Raw genomic sequence first — 25,917 nt, 5'->3', positions numbered from 1 at the left:
GGAGAAATATGATCTCAGGGAAGAAGTACATTTGAAACACTTCTATGCTAGGGCTACGTTAGCATTAGCATAGCATTTCAGTATGTCATTGTATGGTCATATCACCTCGTACTTCGGTACAAGGTACATTATTTGAAAAAAAAAAAAAAAAAAAAAAAACTTTAAACTGTATTATGGAAAGCAGGAAGTGAACAAATGTAAACAGTTACTGATTGTAAAAGTACCAAATGGAGGGGTAGGATTTAATGAGCTGATTATGGGATGCACTCAATTGTAATCTGATGTATGTTCAAATGAAATAAAACCATTACCATTACCATTACCAATACCATTACCATTACCAAAATGGTGTCATTGTCAAAATCATTGCTAAATTTCATTTCTATTTCTAAGTTCTTTATTTATTGATCTCACCAGTATGACAACAAATGTTTTTTTATTGTCGCCTACACATTGTTTGCTGTTGTCATGAGCCCTTCAGGGACCACACGGGATCCTGATGTGGTAGCGCCAGTCGGGAGTTTCCAGAAAAGCCAAAAAACTGTGATTATTATATGAGTGTGCCGAATGAAATGTGTTTTCATGTTGTGGTTGCTTTGACGTAAACATTGCAGGACAAAGTGGCTTCCGTGTTACACTTCAGTCTTGGCGTTCCAAATCCAACTATTTAGAAAGTTTAAACTTGACAAATCACAACTGCTTATTCAACGTGGCCTCGTAGGAAATGTCGTTTCCACCTGCTGGATTGTAAGCACATTCTTCAGCTTGTATTAACATCTCCGCCATTTGAGCAGCGGAATAATTATGGCAAATGTGAAAATACATGACTCACTCATCATTTAGTGCCAACAGGACCGTGAAGAAAGACCCGGCACACACGTGGATCCAGCAGGTAAAGCTGATAGATGAAGACGGGGATTAGACACAAATCTTCTTCTTGTGGGTTTAGCTCAACAAGTATTGATGCCCGGACGCGTGAGAACACACCTCCCTGTCAACATGGCCGTCATCCATTCAGGTGGGAGGCATGGACGCATTTTATGTTCCCGGGCCAAATCTTCTTACGACTGAGGGATGGCCGTAGACGAAGACAGCTCCATTTGAATGTGTTCTTCTAATTTGGGTAATGGATGGTAAACAGATGGCCCCTGTCCCCTGGGGCCCTATAAAAGGTGTCCCCTCATGATTTCATGAACTTTCTTAGTCTGTGGCTCGGGTTTCTCTTTAGGTTCTTCTTCTGCTGGCCTTTCTTGGACGGCCACGTTTGTCTGGTACTGATGGATTTATAATGGTGGTCCACAGCAGCAGTCATTGGTTGGACTTGACTAGGTAGGACAGCCCTATCTGAGGACTGGGTGCAGGATCCAAAGTATCTGTCCTCTACAGGTAGAGGCATGTCCAGGCAAAGTTTTCTGAAGAGGGGGAGGTCTACGTCACCATCTCTCCACCACATCCAATCCCTTCCTCAAGGATTTCAACCCCAAAGGGGGCAGCCGTATCAATCAGAGATAGTCCAGAATGAGGTTTACCAGGGTGAGGTGGACACGTGGGGCGATGAGGACAAAAGAAGGGACCGTATGAGGTTGTTTCTTCAGAACAAAATCCCATATCACCTTGAGAGACGGAGTACACAATGCAACAAGTACAGTCTGCAACAACAACCCAGTACATTTTCATTCCTCATACATTTTGTTCTGAGGAAAAACTCCCACAATTCAAAGGCCTGCTGTGTGGAATGATTGACAGGTAACAAGTAACCCGGCCAGCATTTCCAACGGTGACTCAAAAGCCATTTGATGACACCGAGACGTCATGGTCGGAGAAACATGAGCCACACTCCAATATCAGTCACAGTGGAATGTCTTCCATCCATCCATCCATTTTCCTCCGCTTATCCGGGTCCGGGTCGCGGGGGCAGCAGTCCTAGTAGGGAAGCCCAGACTTCCCGATCCCCGGCCACCTCCTCCAGCTCCACCGGGAGGACACCAAGGCGTTCCCAGGCCAGCTGTGAGACATAGTCCCTCCAGCGTGTCCTAGGTCTGCCCCGGGGCCTTTTCCCGGCTGGGCATGCCCGGAACACTTGATCCGAGGAGCTATGTTGTCTGGGGCTATAAGCCCCTGGTAGGGTCTCCCAAGGCAAACAGGTCCGAGGTGACGGGACAGACCAAGAGTGATTCAGAAGGTGGATTCATATGAATTATAACAAGAAGAGGAACCGTACCTCGCCCGGATGTGGGATACCGGGGCCTCACCCTGGAGCCAGGCCCGGGGGAGGGGCTCGCAGGCGAGTGCCTGGTGGTCGGGCCTTCACCCGTGGAGCCCGGCCGGGCCTAGCCCGAAGAAGCCACACGGGATCTCCCCCCCCGTAGACCCACCACCTACGGGGGCAAGCATAAGGGTCCGGTGCATTGTGTGTTGGGTGGCGTTCAAGGGCGGGTGCGTAGGCGACCTGGTCTTCGGCGGCCAAATCTGGTTTTTGGAATGTCTTCAACGACCAAAATTTTAATTGAAGCTTTTTATGACTACGCAGCACACCAATATAATAACATGAAGATATGAAGATATGAAGATCATGTTCCGAAGCCGTTTTCCGACTCGTGTCCAATCCAGCATCAAAGCAACTGACCTCTGTCAGCTGGCGTCCATGTTGATGTTGGCAACACGCTTCTAATTGCACGTGACATAAGACATTTGCTGTACGTGTTTGACGGGCGCCACTCAAGTGACCGCAGTGACCAAAGGCGAAGCCTACCGAGACACAACCAAGCTAATGGCGGCGCCGTTCTCATCAACACTCCGCATCAAATTCTTCAAGACAGAATTGCTAAAAGCTCTTCTTTTCACAAAGCCCCAACGCCAACATTAGATTGTTGATGCATGCGCTTTGACAGTCGGATGCACCGGTCCCCCCCCCGGCAGATGCCGCTTGACTTGTCGCTCGCCATCGGCTCATGCAGAACCAGTCCACAACCGAGGATCATGTGCCTACAATTTTCTATTCCTTTTTTTGTATTTCTTTCTTAATTCTTCCAACCAGGCTCAGCGATTCAACTTAAGAAATAATAAATCACTCCTCCCGTCGGTGATTAATAGCTTCTGTCCCAGAGCAAGTTCATTTGTCATATTTAATCAGGATCATGGATGACCTGAACTACACCGCCATGTTCTGCTCCCTTTGCAGGCCGCTTTCATTCGTTCCCGAACAGCGACACGGGGGGGGGGGTGATCGAAACGCTTGGCACAGCGAGTGGCCGTCAGACGAGCAGGAGGAATCGCAACACATTCGCAAATAATCTTGACCCGAGTGCAGAGCGGTGAAAGTCATTATTAACATTATTTTACAGGTCCTCCTTTCATGGAGATCCCTCTTATGGGGACACCCGGAAATGTTTAATACTGTACACAAATAAAAAGAACTAGAAAACTATACACAGTAGTCGTCCTTCGTTTACTGCGGTTAATTGGTTCCAGACCTGACCGCGATAAGTCAATTTAAAATTCAATCTTAATAAAAAATATTTAAATTAAATCTTAAATACGTCATAAACATCATTAGAGCGTGGAACTACACCCTTTATAGTCACCTTAATACTTCTATTCTTGTTGACACCACATTGCACAGGCTAAGGACATGAGACGGCCCCCGCTAGCATAGCAAGCTACTGAGCTAACAGGTTAGCTAACAGGTTAGCTCAGTTAGCCTCACCAATTTTCTTATTCTAAACTCACGAAAATGTTTCAAAGAAGTGAAGAAGGACAAAGTAAGAAGCCAAAAACTTACCACTTCCACACAGAAAGGGAGGAGAACTTTTTTCATGTCGACTACATGCGGTGTGAAGGTCACGTAATATAACATCGTGTGTCGTCTTCAGGTATCCAGCTCAGTAGCGTTCAGCCACGTCCCCGCTCGGGTCCCGGCCTCTGAGGGAGGTCTGTAGAGGGGCCGGGTCGTGTGATCATGTGGTCTGCAGTCTGGTCAGGCTCCCAGAATTCACATGCAGCTCGGTCTTCCTCAGCGATGCTTTGAAGTGTCCAATCTCAGTTCGGTGGTTCTCAGGCGGTTCAGCGGGATCCACTGCTGATGGGGCAGGTCATCTTCTTTAATGCCGGCTCCCGGGTCCTGGATGTAGCCATGGATACGTGTGGACCCTGCCAACTCCCATTCCAGCTTCCAGGATGCCTCATCAATGTAACATGACTGATGCCTGGTGACCGGAATACCGCACATAACTTGTCTTTCGGTATTTTTGGACTACAAATATGAAATAATATTTTTTTAACATGGTGGCAGAAGTGCCCTTTAGTTGTTTAGATATTTTGGAAATATATACGGCTAAGTTTGTGTCAAAGTGAAAGTTTTGCTTGAAACGTTGAAATCTTTTCACAAAGAGCTGTTTTTCTCCCTTATTCGTTTTTTTGCTGAAACCTGAAAACTTCATTTTCTGATGAAAGATGAGAGTCTAATCTTTCTTTAGGTCGGGAGCGTCCTCATAAATAAGTAAAAATGGGCGGTACTGAGAGGCTGGGTTTGAACGAGTTCATATACAGTCATGCCTCCCTTTATCACAGTTAAAAAAGAAGACAAAAATGTACCACTTCCACATGGAATGAGAGGAGAACTTTTTTCCATTTGGTCTCGGTCATGGCATGTGGGCTGGTAATGGAATCTAACGTCATATCTATCATATCACAGATGTCTGTGACCACAGTACAACATGCTAGGTATGTAGTATTGGGATTGGGATTTATTTTGGTATTGGGATTTATGAGCTTCCTCATAAATAAGTAAAAATGGGTGGTACAGAGTGGCTGGGTTTGAACGAGTTCATATACAGTCATGCCTCCCTTTATCACAGTTAAAAAAGAAGACAAAAATGTACCACTTCCACATGGAATGAGAGGAGAACCTTTTTCATTTGGTCTCGGTCATGGCATGTGGGCTGGTAATGGAATCTAACGTCATATCTATCATATCACAGATGTCTGTGACCACAATACTACATGCTAGGTATGTAGTATTGGGAGGGTTGGCTTCGTTGGTAGACCTGAAGGTTGTGGGTTCAATCATCCGTCCTGCCATGGGCGAGATGTTTCACCCCCAGTTGCTCCTGCGTCACTAGTAGATAAACGGTGTTTACATACATTTACATGTCTTTCAATATTTTTGTCATAGACCAATTGTCATAGGTCAATTACAAGACAAAGCCGATGAATTAATTCTCGAAAAAAACGTAACATCACGGGACGACTGTACAATCAACAAAACAGGACAGTTTTTCAAGCCGCCTTGAAATAGACGGCGTGACGTCAAGTGATGTCATTTCCAAGATTATTGCACCGTTGCCCTTTTTGGGAGAAAGATCAGAAAGGTGACATGTTTGAGCGTGTCATCATCATTACCCATCAAAGGCGGTGTACAGCTCCGTAATGAGTGTCATGCTGATTTACCAGGCATTTGAAGCTCAGCTAATGCGACATTGCCACAGTAACAAGGATGTGGGGAAAAAAATACAGCAATGGAATGAAATTCTATTCCGACAGCGTTGTCTCTGAAGGCCGTCACGATGGGGTTGAAGACGCTCACAGATGTGAGTAGCCAACATCGCATTAAAGGGTCAAGCACATTTCAGCATTAATTAGGAAATCATTACCGTTTGGACCCCCGGAAAGGCACTTTGATTTTTTATGATGATGACATTTAACTCCCAAGTTAAAGAAAGAATGTACAATGTTATGTTATTAATACTTACTACCTCACAGCAAAAAAGCTTCAAGTTAAGCAAGCAAGGTTTTTTGTGCGACTGTTTGATGTGTTTGAAAAGTACAAAACAATAACCTCTCGGTTAATTGGTTCCAGAGCTGACCCTGATAAATTAATTACTGCAAAGCAGAGTCCTTCTTCATAAATTTAATATTTTGGAGTTAAAGTATGCATATAAACCTGTTTGCGACCTTCTAAATATTAGAGCCCTCTTGACGTGAAATAACATCCCTATAGTCATCTTCACACTCCTATTACCCAACATAGGAGCCATTCAGGACATAAATTCCAAAATATTATTAAATATAAATACTACAATCCTTACATGAAGCATCTATTTTCTCTATTCTAAAGATATAAAAACAGATAAAAAAAGAGACCCACCTGCAGTAAAAACTGTGTGACCCACTTGGTGATGCTAGTCACAGCTACATACAGGACAGAGTGTGGAAGAGGAACATGGGGGGGGGGGGGTATCTGCACCCTTCAGAGGGCTAATCCTGTTTTTATATCTTCATGGCAACGTCATGTTAGCGTCACGGTCGAGTATTCCGCACGTGATGTCGTTATTGACAACAAAGGGTCTTCGAACGCAACACTTTGCATGGACTGTTGGCTGACTGATGGCGTTATTTCATGAATGATTTAGCAGTGAACTTTGCATTGTGCTGACACCAGAGATGGGCTAGCTAAGCTGTGAATTAAGCCCCAAATCCTTTCGATTCCCCGTGGCTGGCAGTCTGCTCATCACTATTACTTATTCACCAGAAATAAAAAAAAGAGGGACTTCCAGTGTGGTAGCGACCTTCTACACACGCCTCTCTCCAAGTCCGAGCTACCTGTTATAATCCGGCGTAATGGAAATGCGGAATGTCACCTTGTGTGAGAGACAGCTGATATCTCTCACCGTGCAAAAAAAAAAAAGTCATTTAGCACAAGTGCAGATCACATTTAATTAGACGAGAGGATTTAAATTGCCATGCATCAAACACTGCAGACGGCCAAAATGGAAAGAACTTGGGCCACAGGCCAGATTCCATGAGCTCTTCCATAACCCGTCACAATCCCTTGAGCTACGGGGGTCAACAAGTCAGATCACAGCTGCCTTAATTAACAATGACCATGGCTTGGAGGTGGCCGGAATTTCAATGCTCGTCACCTGGACTTAAATGACAAACCGAGGAAGTTCATAAACAAGGACCATGTGGGAACGCGCTTTCATCGCCTGAAAGGAAAAGTGCACACTGATCTCCAACTAGCTTGTCTATCCATGTCGGGAGCATGTGGTAAGATGATAACATGGAATACTTCCAGTAACGTCCTTTCTGGGTGCTTTGATTCCATATAGCAACTTAGAAAGGAACGCTCCACTTAGCGTCAAAAACCAAAACCTTTTATGGGGACACCCAGAAATGTTTAATACTGTACACAAATAAAAAGACCTAGAAAACTATACATAGTAGTCGTCCTTCGTTTACTGCGGTTAATTGGTTCCAGACCTGACCGCGATAAATCAATTTAAAATTCAATCTTAATAAAAAATATTTAAATTAAATCTTAAATACGTCATAAACATCATTAGAGCGTGGAACTACACCCTTTATAGTCACCTTAATACTTCTATTATTCTTGTTGACACCACATTGCACAGGCTAAGGACATGAGACGGCCCCCGCTAGCATAGCAAGCTACTGAGCTAACAGGTTAGCTCAGTTAGCCTCACCAATTTTCTTATTCTAAACTCACGAAAATGTTTCAAAGAAGGGAAGAAGGACAAAGTAAGAAGCCAAAAACTTACCACTTCCACACAGAAAGGGAGGAGAACTTTTTTCATGTCGACTACATGCGGTGTGAAGGTCACGTAATATAACATCGTGTGTCGTCTTCAGGTATCCAGCTCAGTAGCGTTCAGCCACGTCCCCGCTCAGGTCCCGGCCTCTGAGGGAGGTCTGTAGAGGGGCCGGGTCTTGTGGTCATGTGGTCTGCAGTCTGGTCAGGCTCCCAGAATTCACATGCAGCTCGGTCTTCCTCAGCGATGCTTTGAAGTGTCCAATCTCAGTTCGGTGGTTCTCAGGCGGTTCAGCGGGATCCACTGCTGATGGGGCAGGTCATCTTCTTTAATGCCGGCTCCCGGGTCCTGGATGTAGCCATGGATACGTGTGGACCCTGCCACATAGCAACTTAGAAAGGAACGCTTCACTTAGCGTCAAAAACCAAAAGCTAGCCAGTGTAGTGTCGCGAGGTGTCACTATGCCAGTAACGTAGTTCTTGGGTGTAACTATGATAATTATTCTAACCATATGTCTGTAGCTTGGCGCCTTTACGTGTTGTCACTTTATCTGTTTGTATATCTTTATAACACACAGAAAAAGGGAAAGGCGTGCTCATGTCTCACATAAAGATTGCGTATGATGGGTAAAAATGCAGCAAAGTACTCAGCAAAGTACTCAGCAGTCACGTCACCGTCACGCCATGTCCAGCTAAACACAAATACTTCCCAATACGCCTGAAAGTACAAGGACTTCCATGTTGTCACTTCACTAATGACAGGGACCTCACAGCGGCGAGCCGACGCTAACCTGTCAGAGCGTGTGAATATTTTCACTCTTCATCTGCCACCTATTGTTAAGGACTGCTCTCACTTTCATTACGTTTCCAGGGTACATCAATAACAGCGGCACAGCTGTCAGACTCCATTAAGTCACATCTGCATAAGCACGGCGATGTACGCTACGTATTCACAAGCATATCAGCTTCGTTCTGGAAATATTGTATTCAGATGGATATCAATGACATGAGGATGAACTTTCTCTTCAATTGTTTGTCTTTGATGGAAAGCGTCACTTTGACTTGAGGTAAAACACAACGGACATGTAATGCAAATGAGATGCTAAAATGGACGTGTTGGTGATGTTATTCTACCGTAATAAATAAAAACATAATTTCCCATTTGAATTAGTTAATGGAACCAAGCATAAAATAAAGCTTCAGTAGTCATACTTATCATTTCATTTGTCCAAACGTTTCCGTTCTGCCATTACTGGGAACGTTCTGTCAAGGCGTCACAAAGAAGCCGAGGAACGAGCTAAATGCATCTGTGGCGTTACTCCGCTAACGCAGGGGTCCTCCAAAGAGTCTTATTACATCATGAAAAAGTACAATTTCACAGGTAAACATTACACAAGTCATTTAACAATAAAGTCCAAATAGAGTTATAACATAACATAATTTTCCAGCAATAATGTTGTAATATTATGAGGGAAAATAACTTTATTTTAGTAGTATAATATTCAAATATGTTGCAATATTATGAGGGAAAATAACTTCGTATAATATTCCAATATTAAAGAAATAGTCAACCTTTAAAAAAAATATTGGCGTCAATTCAATGAATGAAGTATTGGGGTAATAATGTCATAAAAGATTTACAAGACGAGTGAACCTGGGATAGGCTCCAGCATACCAGCGACCCCAGTGAGGAGAAGCGGCATAAAAAGAATGGATGGATGGTGTTCTTTTAACGTGAAAAAAGTTGCAATTTTATAAGAATAAATTTGTAATATTATGAGGAAAAACTTAATTTTTGTAGTGTTGAATTTAATATAATTTTTTTTTAAGGAAAAAAAAGCAAAGTTTAAAGTTGGTACTGTTAGCCTTTCCACCTTCGTTATTGTCGTTTCTTGAAATATGCATCACGTCTAGCATATCTACATGTGTTGCTTTACAAAATATCAAAGTAGCATCCTTTCATTTTTCAATATGAGCGGCCCTCGCTTGGAAAAAGGTTGCTGGTTGAACTCCAAACGGATGATAATTCGTCTTCTAGTGTAAATTCGCTTTTGTTCAAAAGTTTCTTCGCATAGGAACTGTGACATCTGGACTTACTTTGCGTGTTCCTGAATCTGCATGCATTTGGCGTTGCTACAACAGCAAAAACTCCCCAATAATAAGCCAAGCAAATGAACTCTCATGTTATTGTACCCCAAACAAAGCAGCGGAGACACTTTTACTAGCGCTGGCGTGCTTCTTCCTGGCCCACATCAGCAACAAATGGCCACCAAATGGACTAAATTATTGCCTTGAGAGTCTCACAATGCTCAACAATCTCTCAGAACAATGCACGAGATGCTCTTGTGATTACTGCAACGTGCACGCACACACACACACACACACACACACAATGCCTTGATTGTCTGCACTATGTTTAAGTATCCATGCACTGTGGTTAAATTAAGTTTCGGGGGCCACCTGCCAACATTGTCTGTAGTCAGCAATAAGAAGGAAAAATAAAGGCGGCATTACCTGGGATCAAATCCCAAATGGAACAATAATGTTTCGACGACGGAAAACGCCAGCCTCCATCCAGGTGGTACGCGAGGAAGCACCGGTATTGACCACCGCTACAGCCGGAATCCGCTTCCCCGTGGGGCCCGGATGAGTAAGGAGCTGTCAAGCCCGGTGCCCCAAAGCGTTAATAGACCCCCTGCCTGCAACTATCTCTTGGTCGCCATCTTGCCGCCAGCTGAGTTCTCCAAAGCTCTCACTGCAGAACCCCGATACGAGTCACCTTCATCGAACGTTAGAAAACCACCGCAGCGGCAATGACGGTAAAATGTGTACTTTAGTTTCCTGTCATTGTTATCATGATATGGAGCGTTTGGAACGCTTGGATTGCCACAAGAATGGGCTCCAATATTTGGAATGCACTCAAAATGCAGTCAGAATTTTTAGAATGCAATTCCAATATCCGGGAATTCTGGCTCATTCTACCTCCAGTGTGACCGTAGTATAATGGGAACGGTTTGGTTCATTTGAAGCATGCATGGAAAATGTTCACACCGCACATTTCCAGATGTACACAGCCGGCCTTCCTTAACCAACACCGGGCCGCAGCGTCGGAAAATCTTAATTCCACTGCCAAATATCAGCCCTGGCTAATAAACAGGAAGTTCCATGCCTTGTCACCGAGCACTCGGGAAGGGTCCTTGTTGAGAGAAACGGTTGCCACAGAGCTTGGCAAGGACCAGGAAGAGCCCGAGGACTGGGCCACGTGCCAACATGAAGACTGGTGACGGCCACGGTCCAACAAGATGAACACAAGGACGGGGACAAAACTGGCTACTACGTCTTATGCCAGATGTTGGGAAGCTGCAGGGAACGTTACAGATTCAGCAACGACTGAGCAGAAAGGCTTAGCCATGCTGTCAATCCAGTTGCACTGAGTGGACTGGTATGACTGGTAGGACTGGTATGACTGGTATGGTGGTAACAAGACAAGCAAATATAAGTCAGTTATTCCATTTCTAAGCAATATAGCAACAAATGAATACAATAACTGACCAACAAGACCAATCCTAACTTAACATACAGCGTTGCCATGGTGACACGCAGCCTTCAATGGACTGGCCCACCCTGCGCTAAAACGTGTGCAGTGGCTTCACGTTCGTTCAAAACAACAGGCTCTCATCTGTTTAACTGACAGGACACGGAGTTGGACCTACTCACGTTTGGACTCAGGCTCAGCGTGCAAATTAGTTATTTTGTTATTTATTTTCGTTATGAAACTAAATTGATTGAATGTTTTTCTTCTAGAAAGCCTGTAAAGATTGTTTGTTGACCCCAAAGACCTCTAAATGTTTGTCTTGTGGTACAAACCAACAACTTGCTAATAGACAGCTGGTTGTGTGGGCTCCTACAGCAAGAGACAATGCAAGAAACCCACCAATGGAGAGGTTCTTCACCATGTCTAAGTGTACTGATGTTAGGTTTTTTTCAGGTTGCAAGACAAACTCATGTATGCGTCCTACGGTGCCACACATGCACCCCCCAGACATAATTAGTGCGGCCAATTTCCATAGGTCCTCCATGAAATGGAGATCTTAGTCCTTCAACGTCACCACAACTATCTTCTCCATGGACAAACAAACAAAAAACATTGATTTGGGAACACCAAAAATCATGCATCCGATTGGGACCTAGGCTTTAAATGACACATTCCACAAACCAGCAGACTAAAAACCAGATAAGGGAGTCAAGATTTAAAGTCCAAAGCACTTAAAACTTATTTTTGTGTAGTGTTCAATCACAGCCACATCATAAAACATACCAAAACATAAATCATGTGAGTAATAAAACATTGCACTCACCAAAAAACACCCGAGTGACAACAGTCGTGATGATTTGGACACATTATATTGATATGGAATGATTTGGTGTCCTAGTTTGGGCCTGGAGATCCTTGCTGTGCAGCTGCTGCTTTCTTCTTTCTTCGTCTTCCGGCAGGACGTCAGCTACTGGTGCCTGTGGCGCCCTCTGCTGGCCAAAACCTGTATTACACTAACACAATAGACATTAACAGTGGTTGTTTTTTTTTTTTATCAAAAGTGACAGTAAACATCAAACTTTAATGGGGGAAACTATTTCTATGTATTCATCTATACCATAGTGCCACATTTGCATGTTTTTTACACTCATTAGTGAAAAAAGACCCAAATGTTGTTGTTTTTTCATAACACATTGCAGTTGGCCGAGTGTGTGAAGAACATGAAGCACTTTTCACACCACTCAACACGTCTATATTACATATGTCGTGTTGTGGACCCAAGGGGAACACCTGGAAGGGGATTGTAGAAGAAAAACAAGTAAACACAATAAAGAGACGTGTTCTCTGCTCCGCTGCTCCCTTAAATACAAAAAGCAAAGATCAAACTAAAACAAGCGAACACGTTGCTCGTGTCAAATGTTGTCAAAGTTGCTACAAACGTTGCGTTTCTTCGCCTTGAAGGAGATCTACTCTTTAAAGGGGTGTCCCTGCTGTTTCTGGGTTTGTGCGTTTGTCCGATGAATTTGCCTCCTTAGCTTAGCATACGAAGCGCTACGTTTTTGACTTGTAACGTTGAGTTTGAGGCTAACTGGTTGCACAATGTGATGTAAACAATGTACTAAACAGGTGTTATTTTGTGTTAAAACTTAATCAATAAATATATAATATATATAATAATAATTTATAATAATATAAATAATTTTAAAAATTAAATAAATTATAAAAAAATATAAATAATAATAATAAAATAATACAATAATATATATATAATAAATAATCAATAAAATATTCCATGATGAACATCGAATCCAACATGGCAGACATTCATTGACCACGGTCGGGTTTGGAGGTTTGGAACCGATAAGCGCTGTAAACGAGAAAGTAAACGATAAAGTTTCAAACGATGCGCGTCTTTTGTATTCCTTCAGCCTTGCAGTCGCTCCTTGAACGGGAACCGACTGGAACTTTCCGAGCCAAGGTCCTCCAACCGCCGAGTCTTTATCCGAGTCTCCGTGGCGCTGGAGACGCCAACCACAACAAGTGACAGAATGCAAATGGTCAAAGGTTTCCATGACAACAAATAGAAAGGCAGCGCGTGTGTGCAAACGGACACAAAGAGATTTCCATCCGCTCGGAACCAGATGACTCCGTTATGTCGTCAACACAGATCGGCTGCGACGGACGGTCTTGTCGGACTACGGGACTACCGTGGAGCGTTTGATATATTTGTCATATTGGATTAAACGGGACGGAAAACAGGATCTCCAGATCCAGAGTCCAGATAGAACGTTAGCAAATCGGAATTGATATCCAGTTATGACTGCAGCTGATTTGCTGCATTCATGAAAAGCGGTGATTTGCCACCCGGAGGTATAAAAGTGTCCGGGCGGCTTTACGGCCTCCCTGACAGAGTGTATTATTACAGGCCTTATTGGTTCCCTGATTTTCATTTAATCTGCCTCCAAGATGCATTATTGTGTACACTTTATGATCTCATATTGTTTTATTGCAACATGCATTGTGCCGCTGTAGTAGCACTTGCTTTTACAGCCGGGCTGTAAATTCCCTCTTTTAAGATGAAATCTTGAATTACTTTGCAAACTTGGTGCAGGGCATCGCAGAGGGCAGGCTAAATTTGGAAGACGGTCTGCTGGTGAAGTGGAATTTAGTGTTGGGGTTCACAGGATGTTAAGATTCTGTCTCTCTCGTTCGCTCGCTCGCTCGCTCTCTCAACTCGCCGGCTGAGTGGGATTTATTGAACTGATATGTGCTGCACCGCAAACAGCTGAGCTCAACGCCGCCGAGTTGGTTCTCTGCTTTCACCGTGGAGCCCGCGTGAAAACACGTGAAAGGCGACTGAAGCGTCCCCTCGAATCTACTGCCGATATTGATTTCATGACATAATGGCTCCTACGGAAGGAACGCCCAGAGGGTGCAGACGGGACGTGCTGATGTTCTGGGAATAGACTCCAAGGCCACTGAGGTTCTTGTCATGTCAAACAGGCGCTGACGTTTGTATCAGGTTGGAAGACAAACATGAGTTTCGTACGTCTTGGTGCAGATGTTTGGGCCAAAAGTCCTCTTTTGTGTCCGCAAATCGCTTAGCGTCGATGCACGGTCAGATACTTGGTGGGTTCTTCATGTTGTCATGTTCTCCATGGAAACACAACAAAAATGCAGCATCAAAAAATAGTACATCCTGTTGTGACCTCGGTGGGGGGGGGTCCACAGAGGAAAAGGAAAAAGCACCGGACCTGGGACTTCGCTACCCCCGCTGCTTTTCGGTCACTGATTGCTTTATTGCTGTACTGCATGTTTTTGCGCTTTATTGTGAAGGGCCTTTAAGTTGAATGAAATGTATTTTTAATGTTCATGCTTGCCTTTTTGCTCTTTTTCAACACTCTTCCTATTGTCCATCTATCCATTCATCCATTTTCTATGCCGCTTATCCTCACTTGGGTCACGGGGGGATGCTGGAGCCTATCCCAGCTGACTTTGGACTGGTGCCTCAGGCCAGTAAAAGATGAGATGCAGACCACAAGTGGCCCCCGGGCCGCACTTTGGGCACCCATGCTGTGGACTAGTACAATCAGTGAAATTATGATTTGGCCTTTCAATGCATGACAATTTTCCTAGCAGAAAAAATGCTAGCAATATTGTAATGGTAATGAAAATAATAAATATGGGCGGGGCCGACATTGCGCGTATCCCGACATGAACCGCAAGCTTGTGCGTCCGTCATGCATTCAAATTGTATTATGAGCAGATGAGTGGACCAATAAAGTCGAATTAGCCAGGCACTCAACCCGATAAGCAAGACGCCGGATTTAACAGGATCAGGTTCAATCCCGTGTAGGGTAATTCATCTCATGATTGACAGACAGCAGATGATATGAGCATATTATCATATGAGCATATTGTTGAGTGGGTGACTTTATGTAACGTAGACAGAAGTACACTAAAACAAAGAATTCCTTAAAAACGGTTGGAAATATATACAGCTGCTTGCTCTGAAAGGTTCTCTATATATTGTATATATAGTTCATATACGTATATATATATATTTTGCGGCTCCTGCAACACTAAGAACAAAGTCTGTTTTCCGCAAGAACTGACTCTGCAGTTAATAAAGCCCGGCTTGTTGCGCTTTATTGGAATTATGGGCTCAGTTGGAGCACATCTGAAACCAAATTGCTCGTTAGAAAGTATGCATTATGGAAAAGCGTATTAACGCCAAACTTTGAGTCAGCGGAACACGTTTCCGTCTCCGGAAGCATCCCCTCGATGAAAGGTATCACTTTTTAACGGAGTACGCCGCCAGATTAGCGGGGATCGTGGCGAGGATTTGTAGAGCTGAGACCGGGATTGGCGTAATCTAAGATATCCCGAGGGGGCATCGGCAGTACACGTAACAGTACCATATTTGTCCCAGTCTATGATGCCCTTGAAATACCTTGTCTAAATGCAAATCTGGCGCCGTATGCATATGTTTCCCGACGTTCCCGACGAGCTAAAACAGAGCATATTTCGTCTGCATAAAATCCTGGTCTTAACGCAACGCTGCACGTCAGGAAGTAGGCGACTCTATTTGTCTTTGTTTGTTTCTGCTGAGACCTTCTGACCATATCGACTGGGTGTCACTAAGAGCTCCTCATTGGCTCCTCATGCTTATTCATTTCCTCGCCGTTGAAACAAGCGCCAGGACGTTCTATAGACCAAAAGGTGCATTTGCAGCCGATAAAAGGAAAGATAAATAGGCTCCATCCCATAGTGCCCCGGTGGGCCGGAGGCATTCAAAAGCGGCCCCCCCCTCTTCAATAAGGCATGAGCAGATGAATGGACTTTTCTCCCGTTCCAGGCTGATTGGTGCTGACAAACTATAGATCACCTGTGAGCGAGAGGCTCCCTATTTCACCAGCGCTTGTCTCGCGCTATTGCTCGGCCGCGGGAATCATTCTGGACCAAACAAAACCACGGCGCCGGGGTCTTTTGTGCGACGCCGTGCTTCTCATTTCCACCCTCACGGCCCGGTGTCTCCAAAGGATGAAAAGCCCCCCCACCCCACTCCAACTCAGCCTTCTCTCTGCCTCCACTACACGTGATTGGCGGTGTGGGCTGGAAAAGCCCCCCCAACTTTATTTACCGTTAGGCCAAGCAGTATTTATATATATTTATAGATCATATCTACATATAATTTCATCTGGAGCAGATGAATTGGATGACATTATTGCTTATGGAAAATGTATGTGGTTAGCATCCATTTGGGAGTTAAGGACAGTAACCAAGGTTGTATAGTATAATATATACACTAGTATATTGTATAGTATTATGGTAATGGTAATGGTAATTTCATTTTATTTCATTTGAACATGCATCAGATTCCAATTTAGTGCATCCCATAATCAGTTCCCAGTTCCACATGTCCAAAAGGAGTAGGAAGAAGCAAAGCTTATTAAATCCTACCCCTCCATCTGGTACTTTTACAATCAGTAACTGTTACATTTGTTCACTTCCTGCTTTCCATAATACAGTTTAAGGTTTTTGTTTTAGTTTTTTCTTTTTTTTTGTTAAATAATGTACTTCATACCGAAGTACGAGGTGATATTATCGTATAGTAAATCATTAATAAATGCCAAACAAGCGACTTTTTCCCTAATGTCAACATTTAAACAGCTGATTCCACACCATTTTCTTTGCTGGTTCGATAAATAAACGGTTATAGTTATCATCAGTTATAGTTATCATCAGTTATAGCTGATCATCAATCAGTATGCAACGTATCAACGTACCTTCATGCAACGTATCATGAAGATACGTTGCATCCAATGAGGAGGTACGGACTTCACCAACTGTCTCAGTTCCTTCCTTTGGATGCCCTGCAAGGCCTTCACTGCTGCATGGAAGCGTTCTCTGCTGGTTCAGATCAGGTGAATGACTCACACAAACAAACAAAGGGAATATTCCTGGTTGGTTTCTGTTATTTCCTGGGAAAAACAAAAGTGACCCACATCAGGCGGGCAGCGAGTGAAGGCGACTGAAGCGAACGCCTGGAAATCACATCTTCAGGTTTAGATTTGGAGTCCGTAGTTGCGGCTCTCAAAGGGAAACTCTTAAAAAAAACATGCCGGTACGGAGCATTAGGACCTTTCTTTGATGAAACAAATATCCTTGCATCGCCACTTACCTTGGATTGCCTCCTTGTTGGTGACTTCTAAGACGCTTGTGAAGTTCATCACTGATCTCAGATACTTGGTCCAACGTGAGTCTTGGTCTGCGTAGGCGATACAAATGCTTCCATCCAGCAAACAAATCCAAATGACCACACGGAGACCTCGCGGCCCCAGTCGCTTATAGAACGTATATAATCCCTGCAGCCCAGTCAGATGTACACTAAGTCATCTCACACCCACAGCGCCTTTTACTTTCATAAAGAGCTCATTAAGAATACGTTGCCAGTCAGTTTCTCATATTTTGCTCATGATGAAAATGGCCTCTGACTTGTGGGCAAAGCTGATCTCATCAATGGAATAACTTGCATTATTTGTATCCTGTTAATACATACTTCAAACATAGTTAAGATATATTTTGCCGCCCTCGGCGCATCTTCGCCTCTTTGAACCTCTGTGAGGGATGCTAGGATGTAGTGCCATTAGTGTTGAAGGGAAACGTTCTTTTTTAGTCACGGCGCCATGAAATGCATGCACACAAATGTACGCCATTTGATTCTGCGGACACCAGATAGTCAAATAAAAGTTGCATTTTTTATTCTCCCGACAACTCAGCGTCTGCATAGTAATCAGCTTGTAAATTTGGGTTGAACCGCAAGTCAATCCGCAAAGCATCATGCTTGTTAGACCCACAGGCTGGGGGGGCTAGGAGCTGGGATGAAAGCCAGGGGCGAGGCGAGCGACAACAGTCTTCGCTCCTAAGAAGAGTTGAAAGCTGACTTTTAGTAACTGCTGCAGGCTGCCGGCGTCCAATGTGAACCGGCAGTCAGTGGCGTCGTGCTGGATGTGCAGCACACGGCGCTGGGATGACAGATAATAGGCAGGGAGGAGGGCGCACCTTGCTAAGCGCATCTTCTCATCAAAGAAGACTGCTCATATTCTGCTACTAATTAAAGCGATAAACCAATTTCCTGTGTGCAAAGGCACCACGACCAATCTGACAATAATGTATCATGCTAGCCTACATAGCATTGATCCGTAGTCACGATGGAAATAGAAGAATGGGGCAGTGATATCCCCTCGCATTTGATTTTAATGGGATGAATATTCGGAGCCTATCCCAGCTGTCTTCGGGCGAGAGGCGGGGTACACCCTGGACTGGTCGCCAGCCAATCACAGGGCACATATAGACAAACAACCATTCACACTCACATTCATACCTATGGACAATTTTGGAGTGGCTAATTAACCTAGCATGTTTTTGGAATGTGGGAGGAAACCGGAGTACCCGGAGAAAACCCACGCATGCACGGGGAGAACATGCAAACTCCACACAGAGATGGCCGAGGGTGGGAATTGAACCCTGGTCTCCTAGCTGTGAAGTCTGTGCGCTAACCACTGGACCGCCGTGCCGCCTGACGTCGGTGTCAATCATCCTAAAATAATGCAATGAAACAAGTGTTTTTATGACTTGTGATATTTCCAGGCTTTCGTGGGCCACATCGAATGATACGGTGGCCAAATCTGGCCCCCGGACCTCAAGTTTGACACCTGTGTTGTACAGTCGTGATTAGAAGGGAGCACCTTGCTTGTTGGTCAACTTCCTTAATGCCCGTGCGAGATGGGGAATTTTCTGATGGAGCGCCGCGTGCGGGCGTTCGTCACCGAAACCCCCCCGGGACTTGTTATATGGCAGCTGAGAGGAGATGGATCACCCGCTCAAAGCAGCTGTTGCCGCCACCCACGGGACCTTCTGACAACAATGTGATCCTCCAGAACCCAGCAAAGCTCCCACCGAGGGAGACACAAACATCAACACGCTGTTGCCTTAAAGGACTGATCCCTGATTGGTCGCACCTCTCACACTCAGTCACCAACACATTTGGTGCAGGGACGTCAAACTGGCTTCTTTGCTCCTTTGACTCCGCACTGTGACAATTCCATGCTGTGAGGGCCACAAGGATTTAGTAGGATTTCACATGAAAAATAATACATCATAAACATAGAGACCATCTATTATTTATACTATGTACACTTTATGGTTTCTTTATATTCATGTTGCCACCACGGCTATAAAACAACTTATGCGGTTTCCAGGAGGAGACCCTTTTTCCACTCTATCACGTGGGACCTGTCATGGCTGACGTCAGGACTTCATGCAGGGTTACCGTCATGTCATGCCAGAACTCGGATTTCAATACGTCTTGGCCAAAAATACGTCATTAGTTCATTTCAATTCAGTCATTAATTTCTGAAAAAAGCTCGATATGGCGAGGGACGACTCTACCGTACGACACGGTCACAGCCGTAGGGGCGTCATGCTCCTTCCACACTTTCTCATAGGATCGTGTATGTCCATATATACCGTATAAGTCAAGGAAAGGAAGACTGCAACATGAAATCTTCTCGTATTCTCGGATGCCATGATACAAGAAACTCACAGAACTGCAGACGAGCGCAACGACTTTCTAACAAAGCGGCAGCTTTGTGTGTGCATCCTTTTACTGCCATTTTACTTCAGAAATCGATACAAGCGTGTTTGGTCAAGTCCCCATCGTCTTGGGATTGGAGGGGGCACGTCGCTAAATGTCAACGGGACTCCCAGGGCCAAAGCGTTGGAAACACCAAGAGTGTGGGCCGTAGACCCAACCTGAACTCAAGTGGGAGGCAGCCGGGTCATTAACGGGACACTAACCCCCCCAACAATGGCGCTCCAAAACTTTCTTAAAGTTAATTGAGGTTTTGTGTTGCAGATAAAAAGCTCCTCTAACAAATAATTAACGACAGTCGCCATGTTGCACAAAATAAATCAGATTAACTCAGATACCCCCTACACACCTGACATGTCAGACAGAGATTCTTGATCAGCAGAGGCAGACTGATGGTCCGACTCCTCCCCTCCGATGCCGGATGATCACAATGATGGACTACCCTGGACACACGAGACCCCCAAGCCACGCGCCACTTCCTTTGCTTCCAAATTCCCACAACTTATCACTTTTAAACTTGCCTCAATGATTGAAAAGTCATCACTTTTTATGTTTCCACATTTCCCAGATGTCAGCTGGTGGTGAATGGAACACAATGCACTTAAAATTAATTTGGCTTCTTTGGTTATGGAGCATAGAAATATCATTATTAGAGATGGCGGCAGATGATGCCCACCAATTATAGGTACCTCCCAACAACTTTTTCCCAACATGTGCATCACTGAAAGTAAAAGAAACAATCCAATAACATTTGCCTGAAGGTTTAGGAATTTTTAAGGTTCAAGTAAAAAAGCAAGAAGGACACCCAGGTGGCTGCGTATTAATAATACCAAGAATGACACTTTAACTGGCGGTTGTTCGGACATGAAGTGGTTAATAAATGATATTAGTACTTACTATTAAACACTGAAATGTAAAAGATTTGTCACCTAAAACACAAAGACTATGGGTCTGCTTTCATGGACGACTAAGACCAACCATTCATCTAACACCACAACAGTCATCCATCTATTGCATGATCGATTAAAGGTCACATGTTACGGTTCTAACGACACCCATCCAGCCATCTACCGCGCCAGGAGAAAGTATGCCATTTGGAAAAGTCCTCTCCGTCGGAGCCCCGCTGATGGAAAGCCGGCGCCGTCTCTCGGCAAAGAGAGATTCAGCGTGACCAAACATGTTGAAAGTCAAAAGGGAGGACATCGCTGGGCTGCGTGCAAACTCGCCTCATTGTCTCCTTTGTGTGATGTGTAATTGAGAGACAATTTGTATTACGTGGCATTGGTAAAGGGATTAGGAGACATGATTTATGTTCCAAAGACATTTATCGTTCAAAGCAAATGAGTTTCTTTTCTCAGCGGGACAATAGAGGGCTGACAGACTCCTCCCTTAATCTCCGTGAGCAAAAAGGGCTCACTAAACCGAAATTGAGGCTGCGTGTAATTCAGACCCTGATGAAGCAATTTTTTCATTTGACGTTAGGTCTTCTTTCTGGGACTTTCTGGGAGCATCTGCACGGTCCCAGAGGTCAATCCAACATGGCGGCCGGCGTTTGCTTTTTGCTTGGTCTTTGAAAGGGCGAGGAGTGAGAAAGATGCTTTGGTTTCTCCGGGCCGGCGGGCTATTTCTTGTCGTGGAGGTGAAGGTGCCTTTCAATTTTCTGAAAAAGCGAGCTGGGGGAAAAACATTCTGTTTACCACTGTCCCTTTTGAAAATGATTTGTTGAAATTGGTTCCTGACACGGCTCCAGGATATTTTGTCGTCAAGATCCCGGGTCCAAAAATCTATTTGACCTCCCCCTCGCGTCCTGTCTCTCATGCGGCACACGTGAATGGCAGATACGAAAACACACACCGTGTTCTGGCGTGAAGCTGTACGCCCTACGTGATGACTTTTTAAAGTTCCACCAACCCGTCGGGACACCGGACTGGAAGGAGTTCATACCGTTGGCGGTGACTTTCAACCTTGATGGTGGGGCTGGCGTGCTCGGCAGAGGGGCGCCGCCGATGGGAGGGGCGCGGGGTCTTGGCATCGTCGACACATGGCAAAGTACGCAGCCAGAGAGATTAATGCTTTTGACTGCGTCCGACCAATAACTGGGAATTGGAGGAGGATATTGGGTTGGGCCCAAATGTCAACATTGCGGACAGCTGCTCCTGGCGGGAGCCAATCAGACGCCTCCATCCCTGCTAAGACTGCAGTTATTCCTTTGCTAAGGATTGATCTCTTTTGCACTTGAAAACTTTTTACTTTAATGTCAGACTGTCACGATTCATCGATGATTGTTGGACATCAAATATTTTAGTCTACAGCCGTGGAAGAAATGATTAGCCCACCCTTGTTCTTCAGTTTATCTTTCATTTTTAATGTTTGGTACGATAAAAGTAAAAGTACATTCTTTTGGACGGAACGATCAGAGCAAAGATAGCTCATAAGAGTTTAATTTAATGGTAATGGTAATGGTAATGGTAATGGTAATGGTAATGGTAATGGTATTGGTAATGGTTTTATTTCATTTGAACATGCATCAGATTCCAATTGAGTGCATCCCATAATCAGTTCCCAGTTCCACATGTCCAAAAGGAGTAGGAAGAAGCACAGCTTATTAAATCCTACCCCTCCATCTGGTACTTTTACAATCAGTAACTGTTACATTTGTTCACTTCCTGCTTTTCTAATATAGTTTAAGCTTTTTTTATTTTAATTTTTTTATGTTTTTATTTTTATTACTTTTTTATTCAAAAAATATTTTAATTTATTTATTAGTAAAATTAAAATTATTTTAAAATTTAAAAAGTTCTTACCTGAATAACTATAGCTGTGTCATATTTGTCCACACAAAGTATTTTTGCTGTTGCTATATGAAAAAAAGCTAACATTAATTTGATGTCTTGCTTTTGGGCAGGTGTACCTAATACTGTGGCCCGCGATGGCGTTGTCGTCCGCCTCCAACAGTGGAAAAGAAACAAAGTATCAATCTTTACCTCAAAGCCAGCCAAGTTGAAACGAGCAGGTCCCGTTCCCGTGACACCGCCGTGCTCTCCTAATTCCGACAAAGTCCCCACTCTGATCCCAGCTGTAGCCGGGAAGAAATCATGTAAATTTATTGGTGACATTGAGACGCTTCTTTGCTATTCAAATGAGGGCAGACGCTAAACGCTACCACATACTGGCTGCTAACGCTAACCTCCCTACAAACAGCTGTGACCCCACGCAGGAAGTCAGACATCCCACTTCCTGTGGCAAGCTGTGCCGCCGGCTCTCTTGGCCAAGGATGGCTTTCTAATTGGTGTCCTCTCACCCCTTCACTCTGAGATGCTCCTGCCTGACAGGTCTTGGCAGGGGAGGAGATGTCCTTGGGGAGGAAAAGAACGTCCGATCTGAGAAAAAGCAGGAATTCCACACTTTCAACAAAGACTTTCTTAAACTTAATTGAGGATTTGTGTTGCAGATGAAAAGACTAACAAGACGTCCAATTTGGACACCGCTAAATAAATGCGATCGCTCCTCTAACAAATAATTAACCACAGCCGCCATGTTGCACAAAATTTATCAGATTAATTCAAATTAACTCAGATTAACAAGACACAAAGTCAGGGCAATTGCGATGAGGCAAGCACACGGGCCAAAGCACCAATGCACAGCGTGAGCCCAGACCCGTGGGGGTCATCAGGGGGTACGTGGCCTATTGTGAGTCGGCCCTTAAACGCACAAAGGCCACTCTTCTTCATGGCTCCGCATCAGCACTTCGGACTTCACGTTCTTTTCGGGATTACGCTCCCTTTGCAGCTCCCTGATCGTTTCATTACGGCGGGAGCGAAAATGGCACCGCCATCTGGAGCCAAATGTCAGCCAGATCAAGAGGCGGCTGGTGGATTTGTGACGGAGCGAGGAGCGACTGGCACCTGTCACCGTTCAGGGTGAAGGGTTGGAGACAGGTGGGGTGACCTCCTGTTACCTTTTTGTGTGTAAACAACAGACAGCCCCCCCCACCCCCCACCCCCCGCCCCAGCGGAGGAGACAGACACTCATTCATCAGTGGCGTTTGGGAACAAAAGTGTTCCTAAATCCTCCTTCCTCATTCGTGGGATTTGTTGGTGCTTAAAGTGCTCAGGGTGCCCAGCCCAGCGGATGTTGGGGGCGCCAGAGGTGGGGTACACCCCAACAGAACCAATGTTGGACAAGCTGCAAGGAGCAGACAGCTCATACGGCTAACTCACGCAACTGTTGGGGTAAATGTTGGGGTAACAGTTTGGCAGTTTTGGTGGAGCCTTTAAAAGCCAATTGTTCCCTGTCAGGTATTCGAACTGATGGCAAAGGCGAAAAAGCCTTCTCTCTTAGAATTCTTCTCTCTTGGATGCTCAAGCATTGGAAACTTCTTCAAACATCCTGAGGCTCATGGAACAAAACCATCAAGTGGTAGACCCCCAAAAAGGTCGCCACCCAGAGGATGCCACTGGCTGTCCATCAAGACACGGGACCATTCTCGGCCCAAATGACGGTTGGTCGTGGTGCCGAGTGCTGTCCAATATCCATCAGACCATCAGACGTCTTTCTTAAAGGTTTTCTCATCTGACTCCAATTTGAAGCTCTACTAAGAACCTCCCTGAGATCCAACCGTGAAAAAAGAACACTGCAGAACTGTAGAAATGGTCTTACCGTATGGATCAGGAGTGCGTCTACGTGGTTTTGACACCAACTGCAAGCCACACGAGATGGTATTTGATGATGCAGAGAGCAACAGGACCACTGCAGTATCTATATTGTTAAAGCCAAAGCCTGTGGGCATCAAACGTCCAAATGTCAGGGTCGGACTGCATTCAAAGGATAAATTATTCATATGGCCTCAGTAAAGCGTGCATGGGGTCACCAGCAGGCCTCACAAGCGAAGAAGAACTTGACAGGGTGCAGCACACAAGTAGTCTTTCAACCCCTGTTAAGAAAAGAAGGAGGGGGGGGGGGGGTCATCACTGAAGCAGCTGTTCAAGCAAGCAGGGGAAGTGACCTGCTCAGTAAACCATAAACAAGTGGGAGGAATATGCAAAAAAGGCTTCTGCGCCTATTTGGCAGGTAGCGTGCTTACCTTGGGGAGGTGACGCGTGGACGCCGTTGAGGCCGCGGCGGCACGCCACGCAAAGCACACGGATGTCGCAGCAGATATAAGAATATGTTGTGTCCCATCCATGTTGTTCATATCCGCAAAATGATTCTATTAGGTGACAATCCTGGGTCACGTGAAGCAATGTTCATCCGAGTGTAAAGCGAGGATGAACTTGTCCAAGAAGATAATCTCTTCTCCAGGAGATCGAAGGAAGCTGAGGCTTCTGCAGATACTGTAAATAAAAGACTATGTGAAGAGTCTGTGTTCTTATTTGACTCTTTTACATTCACGCACGCAGATAAAGGTGAAGGATGTGTTATTTATCTGCTTGCTGACTGTGGCTTGTCATAGTAGAACGTTTGCATTTGGATCCATTGAAGTCATAATACAATATGATGTACGTTATGTAGAGACCAAAGCATGGATCAGATCCGGGCACTTATTTGATTTTTTTTTCTCTTCAAATGATTTTTGTTGGATTTTTTTCCTTACATACCAGCTATGATATCATATGAAATTATGTTATCCAGTCCCATATCATATGAAATTATGCTATCCAGTCCCAAGGTCTGCCTTTAAAACGACTATGATGGTCAGTTTTTACACATTTTTGTATGATCGTGATTGTCGTTTACAGGAGGAATGCTTTGAAATGTACTGTCCTCCAAATAGTTCCCTCTTGAGCTATTAAATAAATAAAATATTAGAATCCTCTCCCAGTGATGCAACCTCCAATTCTTACCTGCAAAAGACGGATGTTGTGTCGAAGACTGTCATAAGTCATAAGAGGACGTGACCTATTTTCAGACATAAAAATCAGATTTAGTCTGATTGATTTTGAACCTACAGTTTAACCTTGGTTAGCGTCAATTCACTACGGAAGGTCCGACTCTAACCAAAATTCTTTCCCATTTTTCCCATAAGAAATAATGTAAATAATGCAAATCCAAAAATGCTAACACAGAACCCATTTTAATAATTTTACAACTAAACCATTTGAAATGCTTAAAAGGATGAATAAAAATTTAAAAGTAAGTTTTGTCTTCATTGAAGACGCGGTCCATGATGTGACTGTT

General features: G+C 44.4%; 1 long non-coding RNA gene across 1 annotated transcript; it reads right to left on the bottom strand.

Moving 5' to 3' along the window:
* Positions 1 to 6,381: 6,381 nt before the first annotated feature.
* Positions 6,382 to 12,049, bottom strand: LOC131110428 (uncharacterized). Its single transcript, XR_009120886.1, has 3 exons — positions 11,908 to 12,049; positions 7,560 to 7,927; positions 6,382 to 6,986 (listed from the first exon to the last, which is right to left on the bottom strand). It is a non-coding gene; the product is annotated as an uncharacterized LOC131110428 (long non-coding RNA).
* Positions 12,050 to 25,917: the final 13,868 nt, after the last annotated feature.

Source organism: Doryrhamphus excisus, chromosome 23 (genome assembly GCF_030265055.1).
Source record: "Doryrhamphus excisus isolate RoL2022-K1 chromosome 23, RoL_Dexc_1.0, whole genome shotgun sequence".
Lineage (NCBI taxonomy): Eukaryota > Metazoa > Chordata > Actinopteri > Syngnathiformes > Syngnathidae > Doryrhamphus > Doryrhamphus excisus.
Note: the sequence above shows the minus strand (reverse complement) of the source record. Positions and strands in the feature narration are given on the sequence as shown.